Source organism: Scyliorhinus torazame, chromosome 7 (assembly GCF_047496885.1).
Source record: "Scyliorhinus torazame isolate Kashiwa2021f chromosome 7, sScyTor2.1, whole genome shotgun sequence".
Taxonomy (NCBI): domain Eukaryota; kingdom Metazoa; phylum Chordata; class Chondrichthyes; order Carcharhiniformes; family Scyliorhinidae; genus Scyliorhinus; species Scyliorhinus torazame.
The window spans coordinates 230,997,359-231,017,127 of NC_092713.1; the positions used below are offsets into that span (position 1 = coordinate 230,997,359).

Below are 19,769 nucleotides of genomic sequence, written 5' to 3' on the forward strand. Positions count from 1 at the left end.
CATGTGCTAAGTGCATAGACTGGTTAGGACAGGCATAGGTCTTTAGTTTAATCTAACATCGTGTTAACCCACAGTGAAAGTATGTTCAACAGTTTCTAACTTAATAAAATAGTGTTGCACTATTTTAAGTGTTGGTGGCCTGTATGTGTTCCACGGATCCAGAGCAGCCAACACATCAAAAGGGATGATGGTACAAGACAAAAGGAGATGGTAATGGAACAACTAAAGAAATAAATAATGGGTTTAGAGGAGGTGTTAATCTGCAAAACAGAATTATCACCGACAGTTACAGTCCAAACAAAACCAGGGACAGAGGCTATGATCTTAATTTGCTGAGTTCAGTGTTCAGTCCAGAAGGGTGTAGTAATATGACTAATCAAAAGATGAGGTGCTGTTTCTCAAGCTTATGTTGTGCTTGATTGGAACACTACAGGAGCTGGAGGAGAGAGAAGTCAGAGTGGGAATGGGGCAGAGAATTAAAATTACAAGCTATCAGAAGCTCAGGATCAAGCTTTCGGGCTGAACATGCTGTTACACAAAGTAGCCACCCAATCTGTGTTTGGTCTCCCCAGGACAGAGCTTATTTGGTGAGCAGAAAATATATTGTACTAAATTGACACAATTGCCGTTCTGAAGTCTAATTAGAGTTGGGCAACACTGCTGCCCTTATCAGAGATGCTCATATCCCATAACTGTTTACTTGGAAGAAATTCATGGGGTCTTGGATGATGAGAAGGAAGGAGGTAAAAAGGCAGGTGTTGCATCCCCTCTGCTTACATGGGAAGGGAATGGGATGTTGGAAGTGTTTGGGGAGTTGATTAGAGTTTCATGGAGGAAGGCTGAAGGGGTCAGGGTAGATGTGTTTGAGTGGTGATATTACTCCAACCATGGCAAACATGACAGGATGATTTGTTGAATGTGGAGGATGGTTGGGCTTGAAGGTGGAAGGGGAACCCTATCATGATTCTAGGGAGAGGAAGAGATGGCAGCAGAAGTGCAGGAAATGGAATGAGTACAGGTTGGAGACCCTGTCAACTAGGGCATCTTTGGTTGAGGAACAGGGTATTGGTGTGGGAGGTTGCAACAGCAGAACAGATGCGATCGAGACAGAGAAACTGGGAGAATGAAATCGAGTCCTTATATATAAACCCTCTCCCAAGCTGTCAATTTTAAATGTGCTGCATGGCTAAAACACAATCTGCATGGCTCCGACGAAACAATCTCACTTCAACCTCACTGTCGTATTTCTGCTTATTTTCATGGTCGACCCCTCCGAGTTCTAAGTGGGCTCTGCATTGTTCAAGGTGCTGTTTTTCAGATGAGATCTTCACCCAAGTCCTCTATTCCTGTTGGGCTGAATATTAAAGATCCGATGACATAATGTGAGGAGGAGCACAAGCTCATTCTGTGTCCTGGCAAACATTCTTCCTTCAACTACTTCACCAAATAAAGCAGATTTACTGTTCATTTCACCGATGTTTGTGGAATCAGACCATGGCCACAATTGTTGCTACTTTACCCATTAGTCAAGAATAATATCAAATTCATTGTACATACCACACTTTGGAACATTTCACATGTAATAAATTTCTATAATTGTATCAAGTCTTTCATTGCATTCATTTCGACTTTCATATAAAATGGTTACAGCTATTATTATCAGTAAGTCTCTGAAGATAAACAAAGAAAAACATCTGCTTGGATACATGACTGGTTCCAAATGGATAATTAATTTGCACCAAAATAGGGGATATGGAGAGAGAGAAAAAATGATCAGATGAATGACATTTTTACTGGCTCAACCATTTTGTAAATTACATTCAAGAATATTAACCAATTCACAAGTATGTATTCATATTCACACTTTTACAGCGTTATTACAAGCAATACAATCTACACTTTGTTACAAATGCCAGATTTGTTGCTGCTAAATATTTGAGGTAGTCTAAGCTGACCATTAAAAATGCTGCTCCATTGACCACTTAATGGCATTGCAACAATTTAAGAAAGTAGCCCCTGTTGGTTCTATTTAAACTAGCCTGAGATTATTGCATTTAGTTTGGAGTCCATTTTTATGGACAATACCTCAGTTAGGATCAAAAATGGATCTAGGTCTGTATGATGAACAGGGAGTAAGAATTGCGTTTATTACTTTAATTCTAGCTGCCATGAAAATGACTGGGATGGCCCTGGCCTCCAGGCCACATTGCCAGAGTTTAAGTAGGAGGACAGTATAATCCAGGAGTAGAAGCTTGGTAAAGAAGACAAGGTAGAATTCAAGCTTGAAGCCTTTAAAACTGTCAATTGGAGTGTACTGGCTGGGACTGAAGCATTGAACAATGCTGCACTCATCTGCGAGTAATGGGGAGGAGATTGAATAGTCATGGTGCAATTTCTTGGAGCTTGGCCTGCCACTCAGAGTAATAGAGCGAGATGTAATAGTTTACGAACTCTAGCCAGCGCAGTAGGGTTAGAGATTCAGGATGATAGTTATTGGAGGTGATGGTGGTTTCGGCCGCTGGCGGGAGCGCTTAATCAGGGATGAATGTTAGACAGTGGCAGGGCCCCAACCTGCTAACCTCCCTCCTGATTAAGTGCCCTCCCTCAACCAAATTCACCATGGGGAAGAGCATTAAATTCCGCCCTAGGTTACTACCAATCAAATTAGTTGATGAGACAGTCCTGTTTTGTATGTACTGCCCTAGAGCATAAGACCATAAGACATAGGAGCAGAATTAGGTCATTCGGCCCATCGAGTTGTTCTCCCATTAAATCATGGCTGATATGTTTCTCGTCCCCATTCTTCTGTCTTCTCCCCATAACCCCTGATCCCCTTCTTAATCAAGAAACTATCCATCACTGTCTTAAAGGCACTCAGTGACTTGGACTCCACAGCCTTCTGCGGCAATGAGTTCCACAGATTCCACACCCTCTGGCTGAAGAAATTCTTCTTCATCTCGGCTTTAAAATATTGTCTCTTTAGTCTGAGGCCATGCCCTTGGGGGTGTAGTTGCTCCAACTAGTGGAAACTCTTCTCCACGTTCACTCTGTCTAGGCCTCTCAGTATTCTGTAAGTTTCAATGAAATCCCCCCTCAGCCTTCTAAACTCCATTGAGTACAGACCCAGAGTCCTCAACCACTCCTTATATGACAAGTTCTTCATTACGGGGATCATTCTTGTGAACCTCCTCCTTGCTTTGATGCAGGGCCGAAAACTGCTCATAATATTCCAAATGGGGTCTGACCAGAGCCTTATACAGCATTAACAGTACATCCCAGCTCCTGTATTCTAGTCCTCTCAACATGAATGTTAACATCGCATTTGCCTTCCTATCTGCCAACTGAACCTGCATGTTAACTAGGACCCCTAAGTCCCTTTGAGCTTCTGATTTCCTAAGCCTTTTCCCATTTAGAAAATAGTCTATGTATCTATTCTTCCTACCAAACTGCAATACCTTACACTTTTCTACATTGTATTCCATCTGCCACTTCTTTGTCCACTCTCCTATCCTGTCCAGGTGCTTCTGCTGCCTTCCTGTTCCTCAACACTGCCTGTCCCTCTACATATCTTTGTATAATCTGCAAACTTAGCAACAATGCCCTCAGTTCCTTGGGAGAGTCCCTCATTTGTCACTCTCTTTATGATTTTGGCTCTTGTATATCGGAGCAACTTGCCTAGTATGGCCATTACTACGCTCCATATATATAACTTCACTTGAGTACATACATAAACGTCAATGTGAGCCAAACCTTGAGAACACTTTCTCTGATCCCAACTTCCCCCCGTAGGTACCACACTGCCCATGTTTATCACCATGACCAAAAATTAGGACAACAAGCCTCAGAGAAATCTGGGAACATGACCTATCCTGCCAGTTAAGAAAGGAAAAATACATGAAGAATGGTCTGTACCAAGCAAGATGCCTGTAGGCCAACTCTAGATCATACATCACACTTACCATACTTGTACAAGCTCTGCAATTTTATCCTTCCAAAGAAGGCAACAGCTGGAGTGTCCGTGGCTAGAAGGAAGCATTCTCAACAAATTCTTGTAATACTCTGAAACCCAATAATACTGGGTAGAAGTCCAGAAGACCAGTTGAATTATGGCTGGTCTTGCAATTTCAGTGGACACAACTAAATACTTGCTGAACTTGTCAATTGGAAAGCAAGGGCCAATCCATGAAAAAGGACATCTACCACTTGATGGTGATTCCGTCTCAGTACAACATGCTGTTGAAACACAAGTGGGACAGATCCCAATCAAAACAACCCCTGTGCAAACTGGGAAAAGGCAACTCATACTGGGACATTAACTTGAATTCCAACTCAAAACAAAAGGTCCCTCCAGCACAGCAGCCTACCCATTGGATTATAAGTGCAATGGCTCCAACCCAGTTCTAGGTCTTAATTGATGTCCAGAACCACAACCAAATATATTGCCGCAAACCCTTGACCTGCATTGCTCCCACTGCAAGCAAATGCCAAGACAATACATTTAAATGGACATTTTTGGAAATACAAAATAGAGAATAGTCCCACTCATAAAGAGCTAGAAGAATTATCTTAGCTGTTGAATGTTGCAATCAGCAATATCTACAGAATATGGCGATATTTAGAAAGGGAAGAAACAAGAAGCAAAGCCTGATTTTGGCAAGTTTGGAAACTATTTATGACACATGTGGTGGGGACCACCTTTCAAGCAGCTTGAACCTTTTGTAGAATCTTAAGAATGTCATGTGTCAGTTCATGTAATGCAATCCAAGCTGTAAAGCAATGAAAATCTGTGAATAACTTCCAGCTACACGAACATTTTGAAAGCCTACACTCCTTCACCATATGTTATTAAAGATCAAGACTGACAGCCTCAGTTCCCAGGCTAGAATATCAAAAGACATTCCAATCAACATTCACACCTAGTTGGTTTTCAAAATTGATTGTTTCAAAGATGCAATGGGTTGACTTTTCATTCCTATGTCGGGACCTGAACATCAAGATAATTTCTGGCTGCGTGTCACTACGGACAGTCGGATGCAATTTTGAAGGAGGCCAATTACTACCTTGATGGTGTATTTGTTGTCCAATTTGCGGTAGTCAAAGTGTGCAGGAGGTGGAATGTAGTCATGGCTGGTCTAATTTAATGAATACGAGCAGGCGTGACTTTGGACTCAAGCATTTTGAGCGATGAAAGAGTAAGAATGTAGCGGAGCAGCAGCAAGGCATCCGCCTGTGGAAGGGAGGCCCCATGATATGGCAACACCTCCCTGTAGGGGCTTTTAGAGGCCGGGGACACTTGGAGAATGTCCAGTTTCTGGAAGTTGACAGGAGGAGGGGGAGAGCCAGTCAACGCAGGAATGGATTGAGGTGGCTCAGGAAGTGACATGCTGCAGAATGGTCAGCAGGTTGAATGTGTCAGTACAGGAAGTGCTTCAATGACCTTCTGAGCACTGACAAGGTGAGTGCAATGCTTCATCCAAATGACAGGCCTCCAGATCTGGAGTTACTAACATGCCTATGAACAGAGCACCCTGAGGGCACATGTTGCTTCGGCAAATTGACCATATGTACATCCAGGTTCACTCCTGTGCCATCGGCATTTATAGTGTGGCCATCTGGCAATGGTGTCAACTGAAGCAGACATCTGTTTTTTCCATATGGCCTCATTATTCCAAGATTGGCAAATCCACTAAGTTCAACAAGCAATATTTACATAGTTTGAAGGGGAATGATAGCTTTCTTTAGGGGAATGATAGCTTTCTTTAACTGAAACATCTCTTACCTTGTAATAGCTTGATATTCCATTGATGTATTTTTTTCCAATACCTGTGTTCATTTACACAAGGTTAAGCGGTTTGAAGTGGATAAAAAAATTAATTGATACTATGAACAGTTGTGGTTAATTGACGCTTTTAAGAGGTTGTAAGCTGAGGTTTTTCAAAGTATCTTTTCAAAACCACTGCTTACGTTGTCAGTTTCAGAATAAATTCAAAGACTTGCACGACTTGCCATCAGCTCATTGGTTATATATAATAATAATAATCTTTATTGTCACAAGTAGGCTTACATTAACACTGCAATGAAGTTACTGTGAAAATCCCCTAGTCGCCTCATTCCGGCGCCTGTTCGGGTACACAGAGGGAGAATTCAGAGTGTCCAAATTACCTAACGGCATGTCTTTCGGGACTTGTGGGAAGAAACCGGAGCACCCGGAGGAAATCCACGCAGACACAGGGAGAACGTGCAGGCTCCACACAGACAGTGACCCAAGCCGGGAATTGAACCTGGGATCCTGGAGCTGTGAAGCAACAGTGGAACCCACTGTGCTACCATAACAAATACAAGAAGAGTGGACATGGGGGACGTGTGGGGGACATTGAAAGGGCATGGGGTTATTGGAAGGTGTATATTATGGTCACTGAAGATTTGAGGAGCATGGAGGAGGAATGAGGTGCATGGGAGATATGAGAGGATGGAGGGACATGGAGGATATGAGAGTGGCTGGAGGGGGCATGGGGGTTGGGGAGGGTTGTGAGGGCTGAGGAATTGAGGGCCGAATAGTTATGATTAAAACTGAGCTGATGCCCCAGTAAATGGAGGTGGTCCTTCTAGCCTGCTGGCCTTAACATCTACTCGCCTCGTTTGCCACCTTCGGGCTACGTCCAGAGGAAGCAGACCTGACTCCATCCCATCCTCACCTCTCCGACAAGAAAATGGGGCAGCCAGGGCCCTCCTTAATGGAGATTGGTTTTGCGTTGTAAACTCTCCAGACATCCACTACTCACCTCCTTGACAAAAATCCAACAGACTGAGTCATACTAGGGCACAGTTCCATGGGTGGGATTCTGTGATCCTGAGGCTAAGTGTTGACGCCGTCGGAAACATCGTCGCGTTGCCAGGCGGTGTCAACACTACCTCAGGACGAGCAATTCTGGCCCCTACAGGAGGCCATCACAGCACTGGAGCGGTTCACGCCGCTCCAGCTGCTGATCCCGGCGTGACCTGGATGTCGCGGGATCCGCGCATGCGCAGTGCCACCGGCGGCAACACGCACATGCACAGTGGCATCGCCGCCAACACGCGCATTCGCAGTGGCTTCCTTCAACGCGCCAGCCCCGACGGGGATTCTCCGGCCTGGCCCCGGGCTGAGAGAATCCCACCCATAGGGAGGTATTGGAAATTGTCTCAAAGCAGCTGCCCGATTAAAGAATGGCACAGATGAAATGAACAAAAAAACAAAACAATAATAAATAATTATGCAGTGGCTGGTTGGCACAAAATTCTTTGTTTACCTCTTCACACTTTTCTCATTCCCACTTCCTTCTCTCTTCAGTTCCTGTCATTGATTGCAGCCACAAGATATCCATTTAACTATTGTTTTGAAATTTACCTAGCAACGTAGGTAAGAATGTCAACAAAGAATAGTGAATGGTGCAATATGAAATTAGTTACAGAGGAAGCATTTACCTCTCAAAGACCAGACAAAGACCGTTTACATGTTTTAATAGAAGCAAATTTAGGTGTCCACTGTAGCCTCATGATATTTACACTACACGTATCCTCATTCTGGTTGGATGACAATGTAGTTAGGGTTGAATGTTTTTCCACAAAAAACAGTGTTTATCCAAAATCTACTAATGGGAGAAATAATTACTCAGGAGGGGACTGGCCCTGTCAAATTTCAATCCACCCCGAGAATTGACCCCCACCTTGAGATTGGAATACATGTAGCAATTCATTTACTGAGATACTCGTACATAAAGGAAACCAGGTGATGAAGAATAAGAGCAGACATCATGGAAATGTAATTAAATAATTTGAATAAATGTAGACAAGGAAATGGAAGTTAATATTAATCCATCTCAGCACAATATGTAGCAGATTACAAGAATCCATTCTCATCCTTTCGCGCAAAGTAATTTTTTCTCAATAAGGCTTGAACCCATTTCTCAAAGTTCTCTAACAGTTTCCCAAGAAAATTGAAGTTGACCAAGACAGCTTCACGTAGTACTGATGAAATAGCATTAATTACAGTGGTTTAATGTTAGCCTACTTGTGACAGTAATAAAGATTATTATTATTATCTGATTTTGAAACGATTGATTGATGATGACAATGGATTTGTGAAGAGTCTCAAGCTCAATGTGACGTCCTGAATGTAGGCAGACTTGAATAATGGAGCAATTCAGTATGGATGACATTATGTGAAATATTCATCCATCAAGAATCCAACACTTTGGCCAAGTCCACTTGTATGACATCACCTGTGCTCTCATGTTTCATATTGTGCTTCCTCCTCAACATCAGGACTACTATTGATGAGGACCTTGTACAATTTATTTTGCTAATCCTGTGCTTGTATCAAACAGAATAATATTCAAGTACTAGACAGCGCTAAGTAATTCTGCAAACAATGGATCCGATCTAAGCTCTGCAATCTTACCACATCGAGTCGTGAATGGGGGTACAAAATTAAACAACTCACAGGAGGAGGAAGCTCCACAAATATCCCCATTCTCAATGATGGGGAGCCCAGCACATCAGGATAAAGGGGTAGGATTCTCCGTCCCGCTGCACCCATTTTTTGGTGTGGCTCGCCCCCACCGGCAGTGGGATTTTCCGTCCCGACAGCCGGCCAATGGGGTTTCCCATTGTGGGCACTCCCATACCATCAGGAAATCCACGGGTATGAATGCGCTGCTGGCGAAACGGAGGATCCTGCCGACGAAAAATCCAGTCCAAGATAAAGCTGAAACATTATCAACAACCTTCAGCCAAAAGTGCTAAGTGGATGATCCATCTCGGTCTCCTCCGGAGGTCCCCAGCAACACAGGTGCTTGTCTTCAGACAATTCAATTCACTCCACATGATATCAAGAAATGGCTGAAGGCACTGGATACGACAAAGGCTTTGGGTCCTGACAATATTCCGGCAATAGTACTGAATACCTATGCTCCAGACCGTGCCCCACCCTAAGCCAACTTGTTCTAGCACAGCTACAATAGCTGCATCTACCTGGCAGTATGGAAAATTGCCCAGAGTTGTCCTGTACACAAAAAGCAAAACCCGCCATCATTCTACTCTCGATCATCAGTAAAGTGATGTACGGTGTCATTAACAGTGCTATCAAGCATGACTTGCTTCGCAATAACCTGCACACTGACGTCCAGTTTGGGTTCCGTCAGGGTCACCCAGCTCCTGACCTCATTCCAGTCTTGCTTCAAACATGGACAAAAGCACTGAATTCCAGAGGTATGGGCAGAGTAACTGCCCTTGACATCAAAGCAGCATTTGACCGAGTATGGCATCAAGGAGCCCTAGCTAAACTGGAGTCAATGGGGATCAGGGGGAACCCCCTCTGCTGGTTGGAGTCATACCTGGCACAAAGGAAGATGGTTGGAGTCTATCACCTCAGTTCCAGGACATCACTGCAGGAGTTCCTCAGGGTAATGTCCTAGGCCCAACCATCTTCAGCTTCATCAATGACCCTCCTTCCATCATAAGGTCATAAGTGGGGATGTTCGCTGATGATTGCATCATATTCAGCATTGTTCATGACTCATCAGGTACAGAAGCAGTCCATATCCAAATGCAGCAAGAACTGGACAATATCCAGGCTTGGGCTGATAAGTGGCAAGTTACATTCGTGCCACACAAGTGCAAGGCAATGACCATTCTAACCACCATCCCATGGCATTCAATGGCAGTATCGTCACTGAATCCCCACTATCAATATCCGAGGATTTACTATTGACCAGAAACTGAACTGGACTAGTCATACAAATACTGTGGCTACAACAACAGGTGAGAGGCTAGGAATCCTGCAGCAAGTAACTTGCCACCTGTTGTCCCAAAGCCTGTTCACATCTACAAAGCACAAGTCAGGAATACTCTGCACTTACCTGGATGAGTACAGCTCTAATAACACTCAAGAAGCTCAACACCATCCAGGACAAAGCAGCCCGCTTGATTGGCACCCCTTCCACAAACATTCAATCCCTCCACCCCAGTCACACAATAGTCGCAGTGTGCACTATCTACAAGTTGCATTGCAGAAACTCACCAACGATCCTTAGACAGCACCTTCCAAGCCACTACTGCTACCATCTAGGACAAGGGCAGGAGATACATGGGAGGATCACCACCTGGAAGTTCCCATCCAAGTCATTCACCAGCCTGACTTTCAAATATATCGCTATTCCTTCACTGTCACTGGGTCAAAATCCTGGATCACCCTCCCTATGTGGGTGCCCCTATACCACATGGACTACAGGGATTCAAGAAGAAAGCTCACAACCACTTACTCGAGAGCAATTAGGGATGTGTAATAAATTTTGGCCCAGCCAGCAACAGCCACATCCCGTAAATGAATTTTAAAAAAACGATAAGAGGTAATTTAACCAAAAGCATGTTTATCATGTTGATGAGAACTGGCCCTAAATGGGAAACCATGGCAACATCATCTGTTTGGGCTTGCATAGTGTCATTAAAGCTGAATTCAACTGTGCACATACAAGATGTTCAGGAAAGAAAGAAAAATGGAGGAATGGTGATTTTCATTAAGGAGAGCACTGAAATGCTGGAGAGGATATCCCAGTGGATCAAGGGCAGAATCTATTAGGAATCTGCATTAAGATCATTAGTCACACTTGCAATGTAGCTCACTTACACTTGCTCGAAGTTTCATACATTCAAACACAAGAACCTGCCCTCTGCAAGAGAAAAAAACATGTCCAGACATAGTACCTTTCTAGAATAAAAATCATGGTGGGCAACAGCTTCCTGGTGGACTCGCAATGGCAACATCTTTGCCAACCCGAGCAATCAATCAGCACCCATTTTCTCATGCAATATAAATTGTTGTTTCCTTCAAAATTTGGCGGGCGTTCCTGCATCTAACCTGATGACAAGACAAAAGGTTTAGATGGCATGTCTTTTTTCAGCAATACTCAAATTCTGTACCACCAAGCAGCTACTATGCTAGGATGGTACCAGGGATGAAAGACTTCAGTTCGTGAAGAGACTGGAGGAACTATAGCTGTTCTCCTTGGAGCAGAGATAGGTACAGTGAGATTTTATAGAGGTCTCCAAAACCATTAGTCAGTATGGAGAAGCAATTTCTGATGGCAGAAAGGTTGGCGACCAGATTTAAGGTGATTGGTAAACGAGCTATGATGACATACAGATTTTTTTAAAAATACAGGATGTTGGTAAGATCTGGAATGCATGGCTTGAAAGGGTGGTGGAAGAAGATTGAGTAATAACTTCCAAAGGGTATTGGATAAATACTTGAAAAGAAAATAATACTGGAATATGGAGAAAGAATAACTGAGTGTGTTTAATTGGTGGTTTCTTCAAAGAGGCACAATGAATGTCTTCCCTCCATACTGTCAAATTGTACGGTTCTCTGATTCTATAAATGAGCAAATCCTCTGAACAGTAACTTTGTAGTTGTAATGGAAAACCAGTTTCTCCAAACAGAATGTCTTGCCAAATTTTTAATCATGTTCAAAGTAAAACAACGACTGATAATGCTGAAACTTGAGAAATTTCTTGAGGAATACTCTGAACAGTAGCTATAAAACATATGATGCTGTTTCAACAGTTCTTATAAGTATCTATGGTCCTGCTAATACCAAGGGATGGGGAAGCAATTAACTGTTGACAGATTCCCCAAGCATTTAATCAGAACTGGTTCTGACTCTTGCTATGCTCTTGAATAGCACAAAAAAGTGCATTAAACAACATTAAGACTACTGATAAATTGGAATAATTTACCGTTTGCAAATATGATTATTAATATCCAACTAAGTCTTGCTCTTGAAACACCAAAATCTATCAAAAAGAATGACTAGAGGGTAATATATTGTTCACATTTGACATAGCCAACAGTATTTCTGCACTTACTTTATTGTGGCATCAGCTTAAATCTATTGTTTGAGTAAAACGCACATACAATAAATTATTACTGTCCCACTGGCGATATCCGCTTAAGATGATATGACACAAAAGGCCGTTTTGATGATCTGTAAACAAAGTTAGAGAGACTTTTTTCCCCCACTATGCACAAGACATTGTACAGGGCAACTCAGGAGCTGAAGAGAGGCACAAGAACATTCAATAATCTCATGATAGTTAGAATAACAGAGAGCTGGTCTACGGTTAGATGGTTAAAAGAGATTGGTGAGTCTGGCATCAGGAAAGGGGACGGGGAGGGGGCCGAGGGGGGTGGGGAGGGGGAACAGGAAAATACTGCCCTGAAATGTCAATACAAACATGTATTTTCAATCACTACAATTTTGGTCAAATTTCATTCTTTTGGCGATTTTGTTTCCCTTTCTATTTGTGTATAATGTTTCTGGAGTGTTCAAAGAAAAGAACAAAGAACAATACAGCACAGGAACAGGCCCATCTTCCCTCCAAGCCTGTACCGGTCATGATACCAACCTTTGCCAGAACCCTCAGCAATACCTTGTGCCACATACCTCAATACCAATCCTATCCATGTGTTTGTCATGTATCTGCTTGTTAATGTATCTGCTTCCACAACCTCCCCTGGCAACGCATTCCAGGTATTCACCATCCTCTACGTAAAAAACCTGCCTCGCACATCTCCTCTAAACGTTGCCCCATGGACCTTAAATCTATGCCCCCTGGTGACTGACCCCTCTACCCTGGGAAAGAATGCCTGCCCATTACCTCCTGCTCTTTACCTCCTGCCCTATATCTTCCTTCTCTTCCTTCCAACCTCTTCCATTGCTAGCCAGTATTCAATGCTGACTTAGTGCCCATGTGACAGATTGCAAGATCAATGATAATATTGTTACTTCAAAACAGCCACCAGTTCGCCAAGGATCATTTGCAATGTGGTAAGATAAAGCAACAAATCGCCTTCTCCTAAGTTTAACAGGATCTTGTTGTTTTTCTGCTGAATTCAGTATTCTGGCCAAGATGATCTGAAAATGCTGCTGTGTGGGTTCATTTTCTGAAAAGAAAACTGAGATACCAAAGCACCAGTATGTGATGCCAACTATCTTCAGGCCTGATATCATCAATATCAATGCCAATTGCCTAACAGCAAAAATACAGATGAAATGATGATATAAATCCTAAAACCAGAAGTCAGCTTGTCTGAAGTATTTCTCCAATCTTTCAGGATTTGAAAAACATTCATTCAAAAACTGTAATTGTGGTTTATGAAGTCATCATAACCACTTGATTGAATTCATCTTACTGACTCACGAGCATTATCTGAAAATTTCACTCAATTATTCAAAATTAAATCTAATATTTAGACAGGTATATAGAACATAGCTGCAAGATGCCAAGTGACAGTAAATGAAATCGACTGCCAGATCAAACTAAGGAAAAAAAGTTTCATAAATTTCTAAATGCTAATGAATTATGGTTTAAACTTTTTTTGGTCTCTTATTTAATACGCAGAACATTCATGTGGTTTCATTACCACAAGTTTTCACATGTTTCAAATGTCACACAGCCAACTGGCAATTCACCCACAAAGTGTAAGGAGCTAACGTTTGCCATCAAAATGGGAAACATGAGTCAAGAGATCCAACTTGGCAGGCCCAGATATAGAAAAGGCTGTTGGGTCCTCTAGCCATCAACCCTCACTGTCCATGCCAAATCCAAGCTGCCATGCCACCTCCATGTTCTGTATAGCGACTCACCCTGTATCCTCTATGGTAGACATATGGAAATAAACAATATTAAATTTCAAACAATTTAAAAGAGCTCACACACATATGTATCCACTAGATCTGGAAAAAAACAACCTCCACCATGAAACCCACTGAAAATTTTTTAATTCCCTTCTGTTGGAAAAACAAACCTCTATTTACTAATTACTGCAAAGATAGCTGATCCTTTAATAACCTCTTAAAAACTGTCAACCAAAAGGTGAACTCTGCACATCCTTGCTGCCCAATGAGATAAGTGGATTTGATGCTCTTGAAACACAGCCATTCATGCACAATAGGCTTAGCTATAATTACAACCCTTGGGAAATGTCAACAAATAATTCTATTTAAACTGAAGAAACAGCTAATAGCTTGCTCTAAACTACGCCAAATGACTTGTCAATCAATGCACTGCAGTATTAGGTGTCTCCTTTTTGACCCCAATTGAAAGCTTCGGCCAGTTTTTATTCATTTTTGAAGGTTTGGGAATTTAAATAACTTGACAATTGTGGGGCAATACGGGTAGAGCTCAGGATTAGGAAGGGTATAGTCACAATGTAGGGGGTTTACTATAGGCCTCCCAACAGCCAGCGGGAGATAGAGGAACAAATATGTAGGCAGATTTTGTCAAGGTGTAAAAGTAACAGGGTTCCTGTGGTGAGTGATTTTAACTTCCTCTATATTGACTGGGACTCACTTAGTGCCAGGGGCTTGGATGAGGCAGAATTTGTAAGAAGCATCCAGGAGGGCTTCATGAAACAGTATGTAGATAGTCCAACTAGGGAAGGGGCTGTTTTGGACCTGGTATTGGGGAATAAGCCCGGCCAGGTGGTAAACGTTTCAGTAGGGGAGCAGTTCGGGAACAGTGACCACAATTCAGTAAGCTTTAAGGTAAGGTATTGATGGATAAAGATCAGTGCAGTCCTCAGCTGAAGGCGCTAAATTGTGGGAAGACTAATTACAACAACATTAGGCAGGAACTGAAGAATGTAGATTGGGGGCAGATGTTTGAGGGTAAATCAACATCTGGCATGTGGGAGGCTTTCAAGTGTAAGTTGGTAGGAATTCAGGATTGGCACGTTCCTGCAAGGATGAAGGATAAGTATGGCAAGTTTCAGGAACCTTGGATAAAGAGAGATATTGTGAGCCTAGTCAAAAAGAAAAAGGAAGTATTTGTCAAGGTTCGGAGGCTGGGAACACACGAAGCAAGTGTGGAATACAAGGAAAGTAAAAAGAAACTTAAGCAAGGAATCAGGAGGGCTAAAAGGGGGCATGAAAAGTCATTGGATTACGGAAAATCCCAAGTCTTTTTATACATATATAAAGAGAAAGTGGGTAGCCAGGGAGAGGGTTGACCCATTCAACGACAGGGTAGGGAATCTATGCATAGAGCAAGAAGAAATGGGCGAGGCACTAAACGAGTACTTTGCGTCAGTATTCATCAAAGAGAAGGACTTGGTGAATGATGAGTCTGGGGAAGGGAATGTAGACAGTTTGGATCATGTTGAGATCAAAAAGGAGGAGGTATTGGGGGTCTTGAAGAATATTAAGGTAGACAAGTCTCCAGGGCCTGATGGGGTATACCTCAAAATACTGAGGGAGGCAAGGGAGGAGATTGCTGGGACCTTGAGAGAAATCTTTGTATCCTCACTGGCTACAGGGGAGGTCCCAGAGGACTGGAGAATAGCCAATTTTGTTCCTTTTTTTAAGAAGGATAATCCAGGTAATTACAGGCCGATGAGCCTTATATCAGTGCTAGGGAAATTATTGGAGAGGATTCTTCGAGACAGGATTTACACCCACTTGGAAATATGTGGACGGATTAGCGAGAGGCAAAATGGTTTTGTGAAGGGGAGGTCGTGTCTCAATAACTTGACTGAGTTTTTCGAGGAATGAACAAAGACGAATGAAGAAGACGATTGATGAAAGTAGGGCAGTGGACGTTATCTACATGGACTTCAGTAAGGCCTTTGACAAAGTCCCTCATGGCAGACTGGTACAGGAGGTGAAGTTTCATAGGATCAGAGGTGAGCTGACAAGATGGATACAGAACTGGCTCAGTCATAGAAGACAGAGGGTAGCAGTGGAAGGGTGCATTTCTGAATGGAGGGCTGTGACAAGCGGTGTTCCTCAGGGATCAGTGCTGGGAGCTCTGCTGTTTATAATATATATAAATGATTTGGAGGAAAATGTAACTGTTTTGATTAATAAGTTTGCGGATGACACAACGGTTGGTGGAATTGCGGATAGCGATGAGGACCATCAGAGAATACAGCAGGATATAGATCGGTTGGAGACTTGGGCGGAGAGATGGCAGATGGAGTTTAATCCGGACAAATGTGAGGTGATGCATTTTGGAATTTCTATAAAAAGATAGGAAATATACAGTAAATGACAGATCTCACAAGAGTATTGATAGACAGAGGGATCTGGGTGTACAGGTACACAGGTCACTGAAAGTGGCAACACAGATAGTCAAGAAGGAATGCAGCATGCCTGCCCTCATCGGCCAGGGCATTGAGTTTAAAAATTGGCAAGTCATGTTGCAGCTTTATACAACCTTGGTAGGCCGCACTTGGAATATAGTGTTCAATTCTGGTCGGCACACTACCAGAACGATGTGTAGACTTTGGAGAGGGTACAGAAAAGATTTACCAAGATGTTGCCTGGTATGGAGGGCATTAGCTATGAGGAGAGGTTGGAGAAACATGGTTTGTTCTCACTGGAACGAAGGATGTTGAGGGGGGAACGAATAGAAGTCTACAAGATTATGAGGGGCATAGACAGAGTGGATAGTCAGAAGCTTTTTCCCAGGATGGAAGAGTCAATTACTAAGGGTCATAGGTTTGATGTGTGAGGGGTAAGTTTTAAAGGAAATGCACAAGGCAAGTTTTTTTACACAGAGGGTGGTGGGAGCCTGGAACTCGCTGCCAGGGGATGTAGTGAAAGCAGATACGATAGTGACTTTTAAGGGTCAAATACACAAATAGAATAGAAATAGAGGGATATGGTCCCAGGAAGGATAGCGGGTCTTAGTTCAGATGGGTAGCATGTTCGGTGCAGGCTTGGAGAGCCAAGGGGCTTATTTCTGTGCTGTAGTTTTCTTTGCACGGTAAGATTAAGATTGCCTCAGGAAGGAGCAGTGCTCCGAAAGCTAGTGTTTGAAACAAACCTGTTGGACTTTAACCTGGTGTTGTAAGACGTCTTACTGTGCCCACCCAAGTCCAACGCTGGCATCTCCACATCATAGTTTTCTTTGTTCTTTATTTAGTTCAAGACACTTAAACATGCCTGATCCACTTTTGAAAAGTGATTACATTTTCTCCATAAATTGTGTCTCAGACACTGCATCCAGATAAACTTTAATTTCACCATACTTCCAATAACAAATAGCTTTCGATCAAAAGTGTATCAGTCCTGATTGGTTGAGGGAAATGTGAGGAGCACTGAATGCCTTTTAGTGAGATCCTGTTTGGACCAGTGGTTCTGCCACTGCTCGAAAGACTTAAGGTGTCCGTGTGGCGTTTGCACATTCTTCCCATGTCTGCGTGGGTTTCACCCCCACAACCCAAAGATGTGCAGGTTAGGTGGATTGGCCACGCTAAATTGCCCCTTAATTGGAAAAAATGAATTGGGTACTCTAAATTTAAAAAAAGTATTGAATGGGGTTTCATGATTGAGAGTTTTTATTATAAGACAAAGTTTGTAATACATATTGAGAAAATTATTTTATTTCTACTGATCATGCTCCTGAGGTTTACGTGGTTGAAACTTGATGAGTTGACATGGAGTGTGTAGGGGCAAAGTCTGGTGGATGAGGGGCATGAGTTGGACTGAGTTGACATAGGGGCTATAATGAGCCATGGGGTTGGTGGGGGCATGGATTGGCATTATTGGACACAGTGAGTTGGTGGGAGGTGGGGGGTCGGTGGGGTGACGTCCAAAGGACCTAATGGGTAAGAAAACAACTCGGATTAAGTCCTGGAGAACCCAAAAAGGCATTTTGAACAGTCTGCCTCAGCATTTAGCAGCCCCTGTCGCCACCTCCGACCTGGGTTGGGGAGTGACGGGCCCAACTTCAGCATGCACCAACTCCCTGTGGAACGAAGATCCCACCAATTGGGGCATTTTTGCTGAGGTGGGTGCAGTGAGCCTGGAGATTTCCTAAGCTCGGGAGCAAACATCGAAACCTTTTGATACATTAGGAAGGGTGAAGGTTCACCTGGACATTTTGATCCAGAGGCTAGGTAGTGGGAACAGATCTTGTTATCAGTCAGCAACAAAATGGTGTGGTTGAAACTCAGGCATGTAAGGTGCAATTTCGGGAGAGTCTCGACCTTTCGCCTTATCAACAAAATTTAAGGTTCTTGGTGCTGATGTGGATCAAGACAAATTATACAAGTGGATGGGAAAACCAACCACGTCATTGTAGTATTGGAGACCAGTCAAGTGAGGTTGTGAAAAGGAACGTGCTAGGAAATTATATACAGTTTTGGGTTAGATATCTATCTGGATTCTCCATCCCCTGCTACAGGTGGCAGAGCTCCCGATGTGTCATGGAATTCAGTGTCGTGGAAAAACGGGTTTGGCACTCGGCAATCTGTTTCCAATGCTCCGGCCCCCTGCTGGTGTCGGGATCAAGGTTCATGCCCCACACCAGCAGGAGGGTGCAAATGAGTCATTAAGGAACCAGGCACCATATTCTCCACCCTCTGATTCTCTGGTCCCCCGGAGCTGGGAATCACGTGTGCATGAATTGGTGCAGGTTTTGACAAGCGAGCACCTGATATGCTGGACTTCGCGGTGGGCCAAGGGGATATCTCTTCAAAGGAGATGCCCCAAAGTCCATCGGAGGGGTCACCCTTTCCCCCACAACGCAAGACCTGCCCACCTCATTCCAAACAGCCTCCCCCATTGCTTTCCATTCATCTCCCATCATGCTTGAATAACTTTGAGGTAGTCAGCAGTGAAACTAACAGAAAGCACTTCACTCTTTGATGTGGGCCAGGAGCTGTCAATCAAAACTTGATGTTTATATACATTGCAGTTAGTTTCACAGCTGACGACTTCAAAGTCACTCAAGCCTGAAGAGAGATAAATGAAACAATGCAAACAGCTGTATATGTGGAAGCTGTCAATCACAGCCTAGTAAAATCAATATCAAAGAGAAATGAATGAATAGCTTGCAGATCAAAGATCTGAGGGGGTTTAAACCCGGCTAACAGGTTTTCCATTTCCAGGAATTGACAGGTACTGCATCCTCTGCCTGAGCCAGAAGGTGTATTCCACCTGAGTTTTAAAGCAATGATATTTTTCACTGCCTCTGTCTGGACTGCTTGCTAGCTTCCAGACAGGGGTCTCTCTTCTGGGGCATCTCGGTTGGGGAGTCTCTGCGGGTCTCTTGAATTAGGGGATCTCTGGGGGGTCACTGGTGGGGGGGGGGGGGGGTGAGTCACCCCCGTACTGGGGGGGGAGGGCCCGGGGTGAACCAGAAAATCCCAGGGTAAGTGCTGGATCCCACGTGGGGAGTGGGGGCAGCCGTCAGACCTCGCTATCTGGCCGTCTACTCAAAATGGTGGCCCGATAGTGGGGTTACCTAGGGAGTCTCTGGTCATCCTCGCCAGGCAAAAATTTGCTTGGCTCAGGATTTTGACTCGCCTCCTGATTTACCCTCCCAGCTGCCATTCGCTACCATAGAAAGCAGTTGAGGTCAAAACATTGTATATTTTCAAGTAGGAGTTCGATAAAGGTCTTGGGGTGAAAGGGATCAAAGGATGGGGGGGGGGGGGGGCGGAACCGGGAACAGGTAAAAACTGGCCTAATGTTTCAGGTCTGTGACCTTTCATCAGGCCTAGGAATGTGCTACTGCTGGGAGAGTTTGAGGTGTCAGGGTCAGGTGCAAATTGGCAGAGACAAAAGGATTAGGATAAATGCATGGCTGAAAGATTGGTGTTGAAGGCAGGGGTTAGAGAAAAAGAGGGAGATGATTTTTAAACAACATAACGGGCTACAAAGCAAAGCAGAGAAGTATCCCCGGCAGAAGCGCATCCCTCCCCGATGAACTCAATGTATTCT

At 43.5% G+C, this 19,769-nt stretch overlaps 1 long non-coding RNA gene across 1 annotated transcript in view; it reads left to right on the forward strand.

The window, feature by feature from the left end:
• LOC140427453 (uncharacterized) overlaps positions 1 to 1,562 on the forward strand; it is a 225,832-nt gene extending 224,270 nt beyond the window's left edge. The window contains exon 5 of the long non-coding RNA XR_011948498.1: positions 1,319 to 1,562. This is a non-coding gene — a long non-coding RNA (uncharacterized lncRNA). The remainder of the gene's footprint in view (positions 1 to 1,318) is intronic.
• Positions 1,563 to 19,769: the final 18,207 nt, after the last annotated feature.